The sequence below is a fragment of the Mytilus galloprovincialis genome, chromosome 2, assembly GCF_965363235.1.
Source record: "Mytilus galloprovincialis chromosome 2, xbMytGall1.hap1.1, whole genome shotgun sequence".
Lineage (NCBI taxonomy): Eukaryota > Metazoa > Mollusca > Bivalvia > Mytilida > Mytilidae > Mytilus > Mytilus galloprovincialis.
The window spans coordinates 24,481,187-24,495,951 of record NC_134839.1 but is presented as its reverse complement, the minus strand read 5'-3'; positions in this window follow the sequence as shown (position 1 = coordinate 24,495,951).

The following is a 14,765-nucleotide window of genomic DNA, read 5'->3' as shown; positions in this document are numbered from 1 at the left end:
AACTAGTCAATGAGACAGCAGTTAACAAAACATAGTAATCACACATACATCTGAACGACAAAATATGTTGTATTAAACAATGTTAAAATATCGATATCATATTACACGCTACCTTACAATTTGATAAATAAATAGAATTCCTAACGGGGAAAACAGGAAACTATAACTGGAATTCACTTACAAGTTTGTGACTTAGAACAAACTAATTTACAAGAGTAAGAGTTAAACTTAAGTCTGCAGGGTACTGGTCATGTACTCATCCTTTTGAGTCCAGGGGATTTAAAAGAGGAACACAAATAGCGTTCATCAGAAAAGTTTATAAAAGCTGTTAACCTCATAATATCGGTATGAAAGACGTAAAGTATGCATATAGCATCGATTCAATTAATTCGGGAGCCTTTATCGTACTATGTTTATACAATTTAATTACAATTAACAAAACTAAAACCAAATTGAATGATACATAGATCAAATTCGAAATAGTGTATAAATAAGCATTTTTAGACCAGACAATTGTAACAATTACTTCAAAAACCTTTTAAGTTTTACATTGTTAATTTTTTGTAAATCTGTCAAATATATATATGGTAAAGAAAAATAACTCACAAATTGCAGATAACTATTGAAGAAAAATTGCATTGTTCCTAAGAATGGGTAAAATTTTAATTAACTTTTAACACGTAAGATAATGACAGATTCAAATACCTTTTTAGTATTGTGCGTCATAAAAGAAATCTTTCGATTTAACTTATATGCATGTCATTGAAATATTGTCATTACAATAAAAGAGATACATTACAACACAAGCATGGATGCAATCAATTTATAAAGAGTATTTTCATCTATATGTATAAGTATTCTTCTTGCTATGTCATTATTTACAGAACCCAGTGCTTAAACATTAGAATTAGAAATTAATCATACACTGGGAACTTAAAAGGCACAAACTACAACAGTGAAAACTATTTGTTTATTTTCAAAATAGTAACGATTAGTTATGTAAAAAAGTCATGTAAGAATTATTTAAATAAAGTTTAGCGGAAAACTGCATAAAAAACTGCCCATCTGAAAAACAAAACAAAAATAATAATAATAATTTTAACACGTTTGCTGTAAAATTGTAAAAAAAATTGATTCAAAATATAATTCTTAAAACTTCAATTCAAAATCCTTCCTAAAAAATCGACTTTAAGGAAACAATATGTTAATTGAAAGTGGCAATGTTTTCGATTAAACCAAACGGAATAAATCCTTTGAACTATGAATAAACTTGAGTAGAATACAAATTATTTAAGAATAATTTTAACATGTTGAATGACACAAATAACCAACGTGATAAGCTTGAGCATCACACTTTGTGAAAAATGAAATAACAACAACAACAACAAAAAACGCCAAAGAAAATTAAAAGCGGAAATTCTCTTATCAAATATCAAAATCATAAGTTCAAACACATTTAGCGACTGGGAAACAAATGTCACATTCATAGCTTGGTAAATGTATTAAAGGAGGTATCCTTGCTTTAATATTGAATCTACCTCTGACAGATTGAATAGAAGATATATAGGCTTAATATCCTACTGATAACTAAATGAACTAACTATTTAAACGTTAAACTGTGTACCACCAAAATAATTTTTAAATATGACAAGCATTTCTACAATGTTACATATAAGAAACCCAAAGATGCCTTTCGTAATGAATCATCAGGCCATATATTTGTCCTTGATATCAAATCTCAACCTAATTTCAACGAGCATTTTTTTAAGGAATCATATTGATTTCGTAGTTTTGTTGTCTATTCTTTTGATGGGTCCATGGACATTTTAGAATTACCTAAGGGTTATTTGTACTTTTCAAAGCATCGTGCTAAATTCAAAAAAAAATCTGGTGGTATTGTTATTATATACAGGGAAAATTTCGAGAAGTTCCTGAATTTTCCAAAAACTAAATCAGATTATGTACAATGGTTGGTAATAAATTCAATGTTAATGATAGACAAAAATGTATTGCTCGGCTGTATTTATATACCTCCCGAAAACACTAAGTATGCTTCGAATGATGCATTTAATGACATTGAAACTGAAATGTCAGAATTGATTGAAAAAACAAATAGCTATGTCTCTCTAGTTGGTGACTTTAACGCAAAAACCAAATTATTAAGTGATATTGTAATACCAGATAGTAAACTGTTTGAAATACTTGATGATATTGTTGATGATGATGTGTTATCTTATGTGTATGATTATGAAAATTTATTACAAAACGATGTACCAATGAAAAGATTCTCTACTGATATATCTGTACCAAACAATTATGGTCATAAACTTATTGATTTTTGTAAAAGAAATAATTTGTATATAGGAAATGGTCGATTACCGGGTAAAGATTTTTTGATTGGAGAAAAAACATGTAAAAATGTGTCACTGATTGATTATGTATTGTTTTCTTCACATGTATTTTCGTTATTTAAATCTTTTTATGTGAGTGAATTTAATCCATTGTTTTCTGATGTACATAGCAGTTTGTGTTTCAAACTTCACGCTACAGTAAACAATTTTACTATAAATTCCTCTATAGATGATAGTAACACACCCACGCACACACCTAGGTGGATTCCCACAAAACAAAACCAGTTTATAGAGTCTATTAATAATGACGTCACAATGTTCACGACGATAGAATTTCTATTGAATGAACTAGATGAACAAGGTCAGGGTCAACACACAAAAAACACTATAAACTTAGTAGTGAACAAAGTTGGCGAACTCTTTAAAAATTCTGCAAAAAAAGTTTTTGGCCCTAATGGCAGAAAAAGAAAAGCAAATACAAATAAAAAGTTTCAAATTTGGTTTGACAACAAGTGTTTTGAAACAAGGAAAATATTCCACAAAGCACGTAATAGATACAGTTTTGTAAAAAACAGAGAAAATAGAGATGCTATGAGAAAAGCAAGCAAACAATACAAAAACCAGATGAATGCTAGCTACAATAAATTCCAACATAGCTGTGAACAAGATCTCAGAAACACATCAAAACGAGACAGCAAAAAATTTTGGAAAATTTTGAATCGCTTTAAAAAAAGGGAAACAAATAAAAATATTGATATAACTATAGAACAACTGTATGAATATTTCAAGTGTCTAAATAAAAATGATTGTGAAGATGATGATTATGATGATCCTAATGAAAGTGTAAATAATTTAGATAATCAGGTTATTATTGAGTTATTAGATTGTGAGATAACTGGTGAAGAAATATGTAAAGCTATAAAAAGTCTAAAAAATGATAAAGCACCAGGTGATGATGAAATTGTAAATGAATTTTTGAAAAGTACTGTTGACAAGTTATTGCCTATATATGTGAAAATATTTAATACTGTATTAGATACTGGTATTATTCCTGATGCATGGTTAATTGGTATTATAAAACCTGTATTTAAAAATAAAGGTAATAAAAATGATCTCGATAATTATCGAGCACTTTGCTTGACTTCAAATTTGGGCAAGGTGTTTACATCAATTTTAAACACAAGACTTAATAAATTATCTGATGAAATTGGGATTATTTCGGACTCACAGGGTGGATTCCGCAAGGGATACTCTGTCCATGATAACATGTTTGTTTTACATTCTATTATTACATTATATCTGCCGGAAAGAAGTTGTTCTGTGCATTTGTGGATTTTAAACGAGCGTTTGATACCGTTTGGAGGGCTGGGCTTTTTCAAAAACTTATAAAAAATAATATCAGAGGGAAAATGTTTACATTGATTCAAAATATGTACACTAATATTAAGTCCTGTGTTAAACTTGACAATTTGAAAACTGCATTTTTTCCATGTGAAACGGGTGTTAGACAAGGAGAAAAATTATCTCCATTTCTTTTTGCACTATACTTGAATGATCTAGAAGACTTTTTAGAACAAAATTTGAGCCATGGTTTAGAATATCTGGATTCAGAATGTATACATAGCATAGGTATTTATTTGAAAATGTTTATACTACTATATGCAGATGATACAGTTATTTTTGCAGATACTGCTGAAGAGTTACAAAATTCTTTAAATGTCTTTGAACAATATTGTAATACTTGGAAACTTACTGTCAATGTCTCAAAGACAAAAATTGTAATTTTTTCTAAACGTAACTGTAACAAGAAATTCAAATTTAATCTATGTAATGATGAAATAGAGATCCAAGATACATATACATATCTTGGCTTGTTATTTAATTATAATGGTAATTTTTGTAAAGCCAGAAACAAATTAGTTGATCAAGCTCAAAAAGCTTTATACAGTCTGTACCAAAGAATTAATAATATTAGTATCCCTTTAGATTTACAGATAAAACTATTTGATTCTTTGGTAGCCCCAATTTTGACTTATTCCTCCGAAATCTGGGGATATGAAAATAAGATGAATATTGAGAAGATACATTTACAGTTCTGTAAAAAAATTCTTGGGGTGAGGTCATCGACCGCAAATTTCATGGTCTATGGTGAACTTGGCCGATTTCCTATCGAAATTAGTATCAAGATGAAAATGATTTGTTTCTGGTATAAGCTTGTAACAAATGTTGATAAACTGTCTGGAAAACTCTACAAGCTTATGTTTAATTTATGTGAAAATGGAAATAATTCTTTTAAGTGGATTAATTATGTAAAATCTGTATTTGATGAAACTGGTAACAGTGAAATATGGCAGGTACAAGGAAACGTTAATTTGATTTTTTTAAAATTTAACGTTAAACAAACACTCCATGACCAGTTCATACAAAAATGGTTTTCGGATATCGATAACTCATCAAGGGGGAAGTTTTATTCAAAATTTAAGACTGACTTTTGTATGGAACCGTATCTAATTAGACTCAGAAAAGTTCCTAGACTTTATATTTGCAAACTTCGTACTTGCAATATCAAATTTCCGATCGAAACAGGGAGATGGAATAGAATTCCAGAAATTGAAAGGAAATGTAAGCTTTGTAAAACTGGTCTTGGAGATGAGTATCATTACATATCACTTTGTAACAATGCTGATGTTATTAAAATAAGAAATGCATATATTCCTAAATACTACAGAATCAACCCAAATATCAATAAACTTGATGGAATGCTGAAATGTTGCAATGTACATGTATAAACTAACCTTTCTATTTTCATACAAAAGGTTGAAAAACTACTGCTCTCTCTGTAAATCAGCACATATGAATATATTTATATATGTTACACTTTTTGTTACTATCCATTCTTATTTGATTGTGTTCATGTGATCACGTGGTTATTTAAGCTTACATATTGCACGGACTTTTGGTGATGTGGTCAATAGATTTAGTATACATTTAGCTTTGTAAAAATGTTTCATTGTATGTATTCTACTCATTTCACTTCTATGTTATTTGTAAACACTACAAACTCCTCAGAGTCTGAATTGACCAGTTTTTGTGCTCGACCAGTAAAATCGAGCACACATTTTACTCGACTAGTCTCGACATTGTCTCGACTGTACTTAACTGTACTTAAGTGTACTCGACTTTACTTAATTAGTCTGATTCAGTACTTGATGATCTTTGTGTAGTCTGAAAGGGTCTTGACCAAGGCTCGACCTGTCTCGACCTGTCTTGACTAGTCTCGACCTGTCTCGACTAGTCTCGACTCAGTCTCAACCAGTCTCGACCTGTCTCGACTAGTCTTGACCTTCAAATTTAGTTTTGACTGGTGTAAATCAGCCCATCTAACTAAATTAAATATTGATCTTACAAAATTCAAGCTTATTAGGTAGTTTGATTTATTGCTGTGAAATGAAAGAATTTAATTTTACAATATGTAAAAAAAAAATTATTATAGAAAAATTCAGATAGGCATCTTTAATTTTTTTTATAACTTTTTCAAATCAACTTGGATTTTCATCAAACTATGCAGATATCTTAGATATATATCAAGCTTACTGAATCTCATTTCATTTAGTTTTTTGTTGTATTGCTGTAAAATTTAAGAATTAAAGTAATTTTGGTAAAAAAAAGCTAGGATTTGCAATTCGGACAAAATAGAGATAGTACACTTTAATTTTTTTAATAACTTTTTCAAATCAACTTGGATTTTCATCAAACTATGCAGCTATCTTACATATATATCAAGCTTACTAAATCCCATTTCATTTAGTTTTTTGTTGTATTGCTGTAAAATTTAAGAATTAAAGTAATCTTGGTATAAAAAGCTAGAATTTGCAACTCGGACAAAATAGAGATAGTACACTTTAATGTTTTTAATAACTTTTTCAAATCAACTTGGATTTTCATCAAACTATGCAGCTATCTTACATATATATCAAGCTTACTGAATCCCATTTCATTTAGTTTTTTGTTGTATTGCTGTAAAATTTAAGAATTAAAGTAATCTTGGTATAAAAAGCTAGAATTTGCAATTCGGACAAAATAGAGATAGTACACTTTAATGTTTTTAATAACTTTTTCAAATCAACTTGGATTTTATTAAAACTATATAGCTACCTTGGTGATCTTACTAAATCCCAGTTTGTTATGAAGTTTTAAAATATTTTTTTGTCAAATTTAATGACATGACACTATACATGATTTAATTACATCAGTACACATGAGTTTTACAGGTAAAAAGAAAGCCCTAACTTTTCTTAAACTCGTGTATTACTTATCTAGTGAATTAAAAGCCCTGCGATTTAGATTTAACAGGATGTTGCAACTTTCATACCTGCCAACTTTTGAAAATGCCCATGGGGGTTTTAGCGCGCGACAACAATTTCAAAGGTTAAAATTCTTTGCGACAACTATTTTGCGTGTGCTGTTTTGTAGTCTAGAAAAAGTGTCATATTTGCATGATTTGTAAGATGAGCTTACATCCCTTTTTCTTAAGTTTATTTGCATGATTCTAGTTATTATATCAGCAGAAAATATGAACATGTAGCTGTAAGACCTGCAGGAATTATTTTCATGTGTAAGGATACTGAATAGTTGTTGACTTTTCCAATTTAAAATTATACACAAAGAAGGACCTTTATCAGGTTGGGAACAACACATAGGGATCCCCCCTCAATGTTAGGACATTAAAAACCACTGTTAAAGTACAAATGAGCACACATTCATATTATTTGAAGAAACTTTTCCCAAAGAACTATACATTTTATGATCTATCTTGTATTATATGGTCAACACATGTCCAAGAACTTTGATATGTTTTTGGCCTTATATCTTCTTTATTATTCAAAATAATAGGACTCTTCATTTAGAAAAGCTGTTCCAAATATAATGTCAGAATTTCCCATTTTTAAGTTAATAAATCTACATTTTTCTATTTTATTTTTTACAAGAGTGACCCCTTGACTAAGGGTAGTCCCTCATTTAAGGGATTCCTCATGTTGATGTGGGTGGGGGGTCCATGTGAAAAATCATGAATAGTACATTATACTTTAAATGATTGAATACATAAATAAAATTATGTTACAGCAAGTGTACATGTAATGTCAATAAATTAGTGAATAAACTACTATTTATTATATTCATGGTAGTACTGCATCATTGAAGTTTGTCAATCAGCCATGCTTTTATTCTTATTCTGTGTAAGAACCTCCTTGCAGTTGAAAAATCATTTGCCATGTTCACGTTTTTACAATTCTGACCAACAAACAGAGGAATACAACACAAGTTCAATATCTAGCATGTTAAAACAATCTTGAGAGAAAACGTTTTTGATTGGCTGATTAATTTGATCATGAGAAACACACAATTTGATTGGCTGAACACGATTTTCCTCCATTGGACACAGTTCAAAATCGGGAACAACAATATTTTTCGTGTAGATTTTCACCAAATCGTGTTTTAGAGGGTTTTTCAGGAACACGATCGTGCAATCGTGACAAAGGGCCAAAATCGTGTAGTACACGCCTAAATCGTGAAAGTTGGCAGGTATGAACTTTGAATAAATGTTATTTAGAATTTAAAACTCTCTGGTAGATGTGATCTTTTAATAAGTTTGCCCCAAGCAGAAGGTATTGCTTTATAAATCACCACAAATCAGATGAACTATTTTAATAATTTCTAATGTTTCATCCCTTTTTGATATATTTATATAGTGTATATCAAAAGGAATAAAACATTAAAGGAATTATATTAATATTTTATATATACTTTATCCCAAATTATGAGAAAAGATATATTTCTAATATCGTAGCTTTTTGACCTAGGTTAATTAAATTCTTAAATTTGACAGAAATACACCAAACAAAATAACAACCTATGATTCAGTAAGATCAATATATTGCAAAGATATTTGTAGAGTTTGATGAAAATCTAAGTTGATTTGAAAAAGTTATGAAAAAAATTAAAGTGTACCATCTCTATTTTGTCAAAACTGCAAATCCTAGCTTTTTTTTACCTAGATTAAATTAATTCTTAAATTTGACAGCAATACAACAAACTTTATAACAACCTTCGATTCAGTAAGAAGAATACATCAACAAGGTAGCTATATAGTTTCAATAAAATCCAAGTTGTATTTAAAAAGTTATAAAAAAAATTAAAGTGTACTATCTCTATTTTGTTCGGACTGCAAATTCTAGCTTTTTTGACCTAGATTAATTTAATTCTTAAATTTGACAGCAATACAACAAAAAACAAAATGACCTGGGATTTAGTAAGCTTAGTATACATTTAAGATAGCTGCATAGTTTGATGCAAATCCAAGTTGATTTGAAAAAGTTATTAAAAAAATTAAAGTGTACTATCTCTATTTTGTCCGAATTGCAAATTCTAGCTTTTTATACCAAGATTACTTTAATTCTTAAATTTTACAGCAATACAACAAAAAACTAAATGAAATGGGATTCAGTAAGCTTGATATATATGTAAGATAGCTGCATAGTTTGATGAAAATCCAAGTTGATTTGAAAAAGTTATTAAAAAAATTAAAGTGTACTATCTCTATTTTGTCCGAATTGCAAATCCTAGCTTTTTTTACCAAAATTACTTTAATTCTTAAATTTTACAGCAATACAACAAAAAACTAAATGAAATGGGATTCAGTAAGCTTGATATAAATGTAAGATAGCTGCATAGTTTGATGAAAATCCAAGTTGATTTGAAAAAGTTATAAAAAAAATTAAAGATGCCTATCTGAATTTTTCTATAATAATTTTTTTTACATATTGTAAAATTAAATTCTTTCATTTCACAGCAATAAATCAAACTACCTAATAAGCTTGAATTTTGTAAGATCAATATTCAATTTAGTTAGATGGGCTGATTTACACCAGTCAAAACTAAATTTGAAGGTCAAGACTAGTCGAGACAGGTCGAGACTGTTTGAGACTGAGTCGAGACTAGTCGAGACAGGTCGAGACTAGTCGAGACAGGTCGAGACTAGTCAAGACAGGTCGAGACAGGTCGAGCCTTGGTCAAGACCATTTCAGACTACACAAAGATCATCAAGTACTGAATCAGACTAATTAAGTAAAGTCGAGACCTAGTCGAGTACACTTAAGCACAGTTAAGTACAGTCGAGCCAATGTCGAGACTAGTCGAGTAAAATGTGTGCTCGATTTTACTGGTCGAGCACAAAAACTGGTCAATTCAGACTCTGAGGAGTTTGTAGTGAAATGTATGTGTATTTGTCGCTCCTGTTACGCAGGAAATCTGCGTCTGAGTGTATTTTGAATAAACAGTTAAACAGATTTAATACTTTGTTTGGCAAAACCAACGAAGTAACAAGAGAGCACATGCTTAAATAAATAACCGATTTTACTAATTATGATTGCATTTAATTTGAAAGATAAATAATTTACTAAAGACATCACCAAAACTTAACTTTAATAATGATCCATGTTTAAGAGATTGAGGTCAGGTATACCATTTGTGACAGACAAAAATACCCTACAAGGATCCCTTACACCAAATATAGACATCCAATAATATTACTCGTAGTACGGAGACGCTTTACCTTGAAAATGAGATCAAGGACAGACGGAAAATTCATTAAATAATGCATCTTTATACATTGTAATCCCTTTGTTTTATCATTTGAAATATAAAACTTTATTCTATAATTTATGTCGCCACCATATTAGCAATCCTATATAAAAAAAGAAGATGTGGTATGATTGCTTACGAGATAAAAGACCTGAACTTGATCTCTTTTAAACATGGATCATTAGTAAAGTTAAGTTTGGGTGATGTCTTTAGGGAATTCTTTATCTTTCAATTTACAATCCATCATGATCAGTAAAATTGGTTAAATATTTAAGCATGTGCTCTGTTGTTACTTCCTTGGTTTTACCAACCAAAGTATTAAATCCATGGACCCCGCAAAAGAATAGATAACAATACTATGAAATCAATATGGCATTCGGTTTTTTTCCGCCAAGCACATTGCATAAGAAAAGTTTGTTCTCTGCGAATCCAATTAAAGTGGTGGCTGAGTAACTTGGTGAGTCTTTTCTTCATACTGTTATCTCGTAAGCACGCCCGCTTATAATCTGACTCAACGTATCGGTCTTGTACAGACCGTGTTATTTTACTTTATTCGTATCTCATCAACAAGTTCTCGTCTTTAATATGTCTGTGATATTTGCCACTGGAAGCAGTTGAAGTCATCTAGTGAATAATAATCTTGTAACGGTATCAGTAGTGAGAATAGTTATCAAAGGTACCAGGATTATAATTTATCATGCCAGACGCTCGTTTCGTCTACATAAGACTCATCAGTGACGCTCATATCAAAATATTTATAAAGCCAAACAAGTACAAAGTTGAAGAGCATTGAGGGCCAAATACGGCTAAGGTAATCTATTCCTGGGATAAGAAAATCCTTAGTTTTTCGAAATTCAAAGTTTGGTAAACAGGAAATTTATAAAAATGACCACATTATTGATATTCATGTCAACACCGGAGTGTTGACAACTGGGCTGGTGATCATTTGCAAAAGGCTTATACAGGAACGTTATGTGACAAATAAGTGTCCGAATTATTTAATTTTATATATGATATCTCCGTGCGATATCTCCAATTCATTTCTTTTAGTCATTAGTCAACTGAATGTGGAAATATTCGTCTTTTTCTTTGTTATATAATTCAGTCTATTTAAATGCCGAGTTTATTGTTGGTAAACAGACGAAGACTTTTTGTTATCAAATTTTTCACGTTTTAGCAATTACTGTCATAATGCGACTTCACAAAAAGGTCTTTGTATGATTTCTTTCCAAATTACTTTCAATAAATAATGTTAACAACTATATAGCTTTTCAACAAAAATACGGACAAGAATCTGAAATTACATTACGAAAAGTATGTTTTTTAAACATTAAACAATGATATTTAAATCAAAAACAAGAAATTGTTTTTTAAATAACATATAATTGGGCTGAACTAATATTTTGAAATTAAAATAAGTATAAGATTGATGGACCACGTTTGTAAACTGTGATAACAAATATTTTCGATTATTATGTAAGATTGTTGACAAATTTCGAACAGATTGAATAATCGAAATGAATTTTGATTTAAGCAATAAACACCATGCGCTGCTTTGTATTGTTATATAAACAAAAAGTTATAGCTTCAATTTCTGTTTAATAAAAATTCAATCTATTAAACTGATATACATATGTGCGCCTGTCCCAAATCAAGAGCCTCTGGCCTTTGTTAGTCTTGTATTATTTTTAATTTTAGTTTCTTGTGTACAATTTGGAGTTTACTATGTCGTTCATTGTCACTGAACAGGTATATATATTTGTTTAGGGGGCAGCTGAAGGACGCCTCCGGGTACGGGAATTTCTCGCTGCATTGAAGACCTGTTGGTGACCTTCTGCTGTTTTCTGTTCTATGGTCGGGTTGTTGTCTCTTTGAACATTCCCCATTTCCATTTTCAATTTCAAACTAATTCAAATAACATGTGTAAAAAGTTTGTCTTAAGAGGTAGCTATATAGAATTTCAAATTGAATTTTGTATTTTTTGCATGTTATTTTAGATGACCCTGCGTACATGCCTTCGTCATTGAAGTAAAAAATTTATAAAAAAAATATTTTCCAAAAATATTCTTGAACATAAAGTTGCTGTCAGATTTACAAGACAATTTTATAAATGACTTTTTTGAAATGAGGCGTTTTGGGGGTTCAATGGGAAAAGGCGTGAAACACTGTATACAAAATAAAATCTGCAATACTAAAAGTTGATAAAATATATCAAATACATTTTTTATATTCGATTTTAAAAAAAATAGTTACAGATATAACCACTGCAGAACAGGAAAAATAAAAAAATGATAGTATCTATTTGACCTTCAGATTGTATCGAAATTTAAAAAGTATACATTAAAACATATTGTGATTTTATCATGGTATTTAACAGATGTAATTATAATTCCATAAATGACTGGTTATCCACATGTCTTCTTTGTTTCTTTATTCAAAGCTGTTTTGCTATATGCAAAAAAAAAACCTATTTAAGTTTAACTCATATAACAAATGTAACAGCTTACCATGACCACCGTATATAACCTTTTTGAAAATTTATTAGACAGTTATTAACTGAATTCATTCTCCTGTTATAATCCTGTCTGAACTATACTGATTGGATTCCAATAATATATACCGAAGAACTACAAATTAAAGAAACAACAGACACGGCTTCCTTCGCCTCATTTTCAGACTTATAACTCGAATTTGACATCCGCAGTCATCTCAGTACCATAATCTGACAAACGACACGATTCTAATTTAGAAATTATAAATTTCTCCCATCTAAATGAATATACCAAATTCTGCTGCAGGGATATATATTTCCCAACTTATTCGGTAGTCAAAAGCTTGTAGCTTGTACTCAGACTTTGTAAAACGTCAGTAGTGTCTGAGTAGAAGTTGATTAACAATGGTTATTTAAAAAATAATCATCGGAAGGAACATTGTTAATATTTCGGATCATGAGTATTTGGACCATACTAATAATAATATTCCGTGTCAACTTCACAAATAATACTCGATGGTCTCGAAATATAGATTTTTGCTACTGACGTTGTTTCTCATCGTACAAACGTGTTATAGTATTCTTTTATTTGTCGTCATGAAGATGACTTTTAATGTCTAGTATGTTTTCGGTGATATTCATTAGACGTGGCTCTGTACTAATAAATCCCGTCATTGTGTTATTGTGCTGTGATATATTTTTTGAATTCTTGATTTTTATTTTTGCTAATGTGCTTTGTCAATTTTTGGTTACATAAAACGTAGCTCTGTACTTGTACATTCCGTCATTGTGTTATTGTGCTATGGTAAATATTTGTATTCTTGTCTTTTATTTTTGCTAATGTGCTTTGTCTGTTTGTGTTTTTTTGTTACATATTTGTTTGTTTTCATAGTGATTAAGATTATAACACAATGTTGACTACTCTACCAAAGTTTTTGACATTTATTAATTATGTCTGTTTGTTTTGTTCACACATCGTTGTCCTTCTAATTGAATTTTAGGCGACTATCATACAAGTGAGAGGTTTCGCTAGCTATTAATCAAGGTAAATCTACCATTTTCTACATAAGAAAATACCTGTACCAAGTCAGGACAGTTGTTTGTTATCCATTCGTTTGGTGTGTTTGAGCTTTTGATATTTCCATTTGATTACGGACTTTTCGTTTTGAACTTTACCAAGGAGTTCGCTGTTTTTGTTAATAAACTTTTTATTTGAAGTAAACTATTAATAATGCTATAATAATGAAATTCTTTCAAGGTACACACATTTATTTCCTCTTTCCTCTAATTGCAATTCTTATTTGATGTTTTTTTTTCAGTGTTTATTATGAACAATATGATACTCCAATTGTCTTTCAATGGGTGTTGCCACTGGATATTATGTACACGCGTCTGCTAAACACATAAACAGGAGTAAGACAATGTGAATTTATTTTAAAATACATTGAAACCAGAGTAAAAAACATTCACTTGATATGCATGCAATAAAAATGGTTATTTCGAAATCAGACCATTTATCTTAAGGTAAAAGAAATAAAAATGCTTTAATTGCAATCAGATAGAAAATTGGTATATTTTTCGGTGGGATCTTTAAGAAACCAGATGCTCCGCAGGGCATAGCTTTATACGACCGCAGAGGTTGAACCCTGAACGATTGGGGCAAGTATGGACACAACATTCAAGCTGGATTCAGCTCTAAATTTGGATTGTGATTAAATAGTTGACACAGCATAGGTTTCTGACACAGAATGAATGTGTTCTAATGAACTTAAAATTTTTGTTTTCTCTTAGAGCAATTCACTATGCTGTTGAATATTAATCCTCTCAAAAAAATGTTTGAAGAAATTTTCTTTTTTATTTATGAAATTTCAAATGAGAAAAATTGAACCCAATTTTTTTAATCACATCCCCCTTTCCCTTATTCCAAAACTAATCTCAATTAAAATTTCTAATAGAGTTTGCAACAATAACTACTCATTTAAATACATCATAAAATATTAAGATGTAAAAAACTGCTTGTTATCACTGAATGGTAAAGATTATTTTAATTTATCAGTTGGTAGTAAAAAGTGAATATACATTGTATATTGTATATAACAAAGATTTAAGTTGATTCTGGACAAAGAAAGATAACTCCAATTAAAAAAAAAATCTTGCTATTGCACAATATTTTGCAATTAGATATTTCTTGCTTACTATTCTGGACAAAGAAAGATAACTCTAATTAAAAAAAAAATTGCTATTTCACAATATTGTGCAATTAGATATTTCTTGCCATTGCG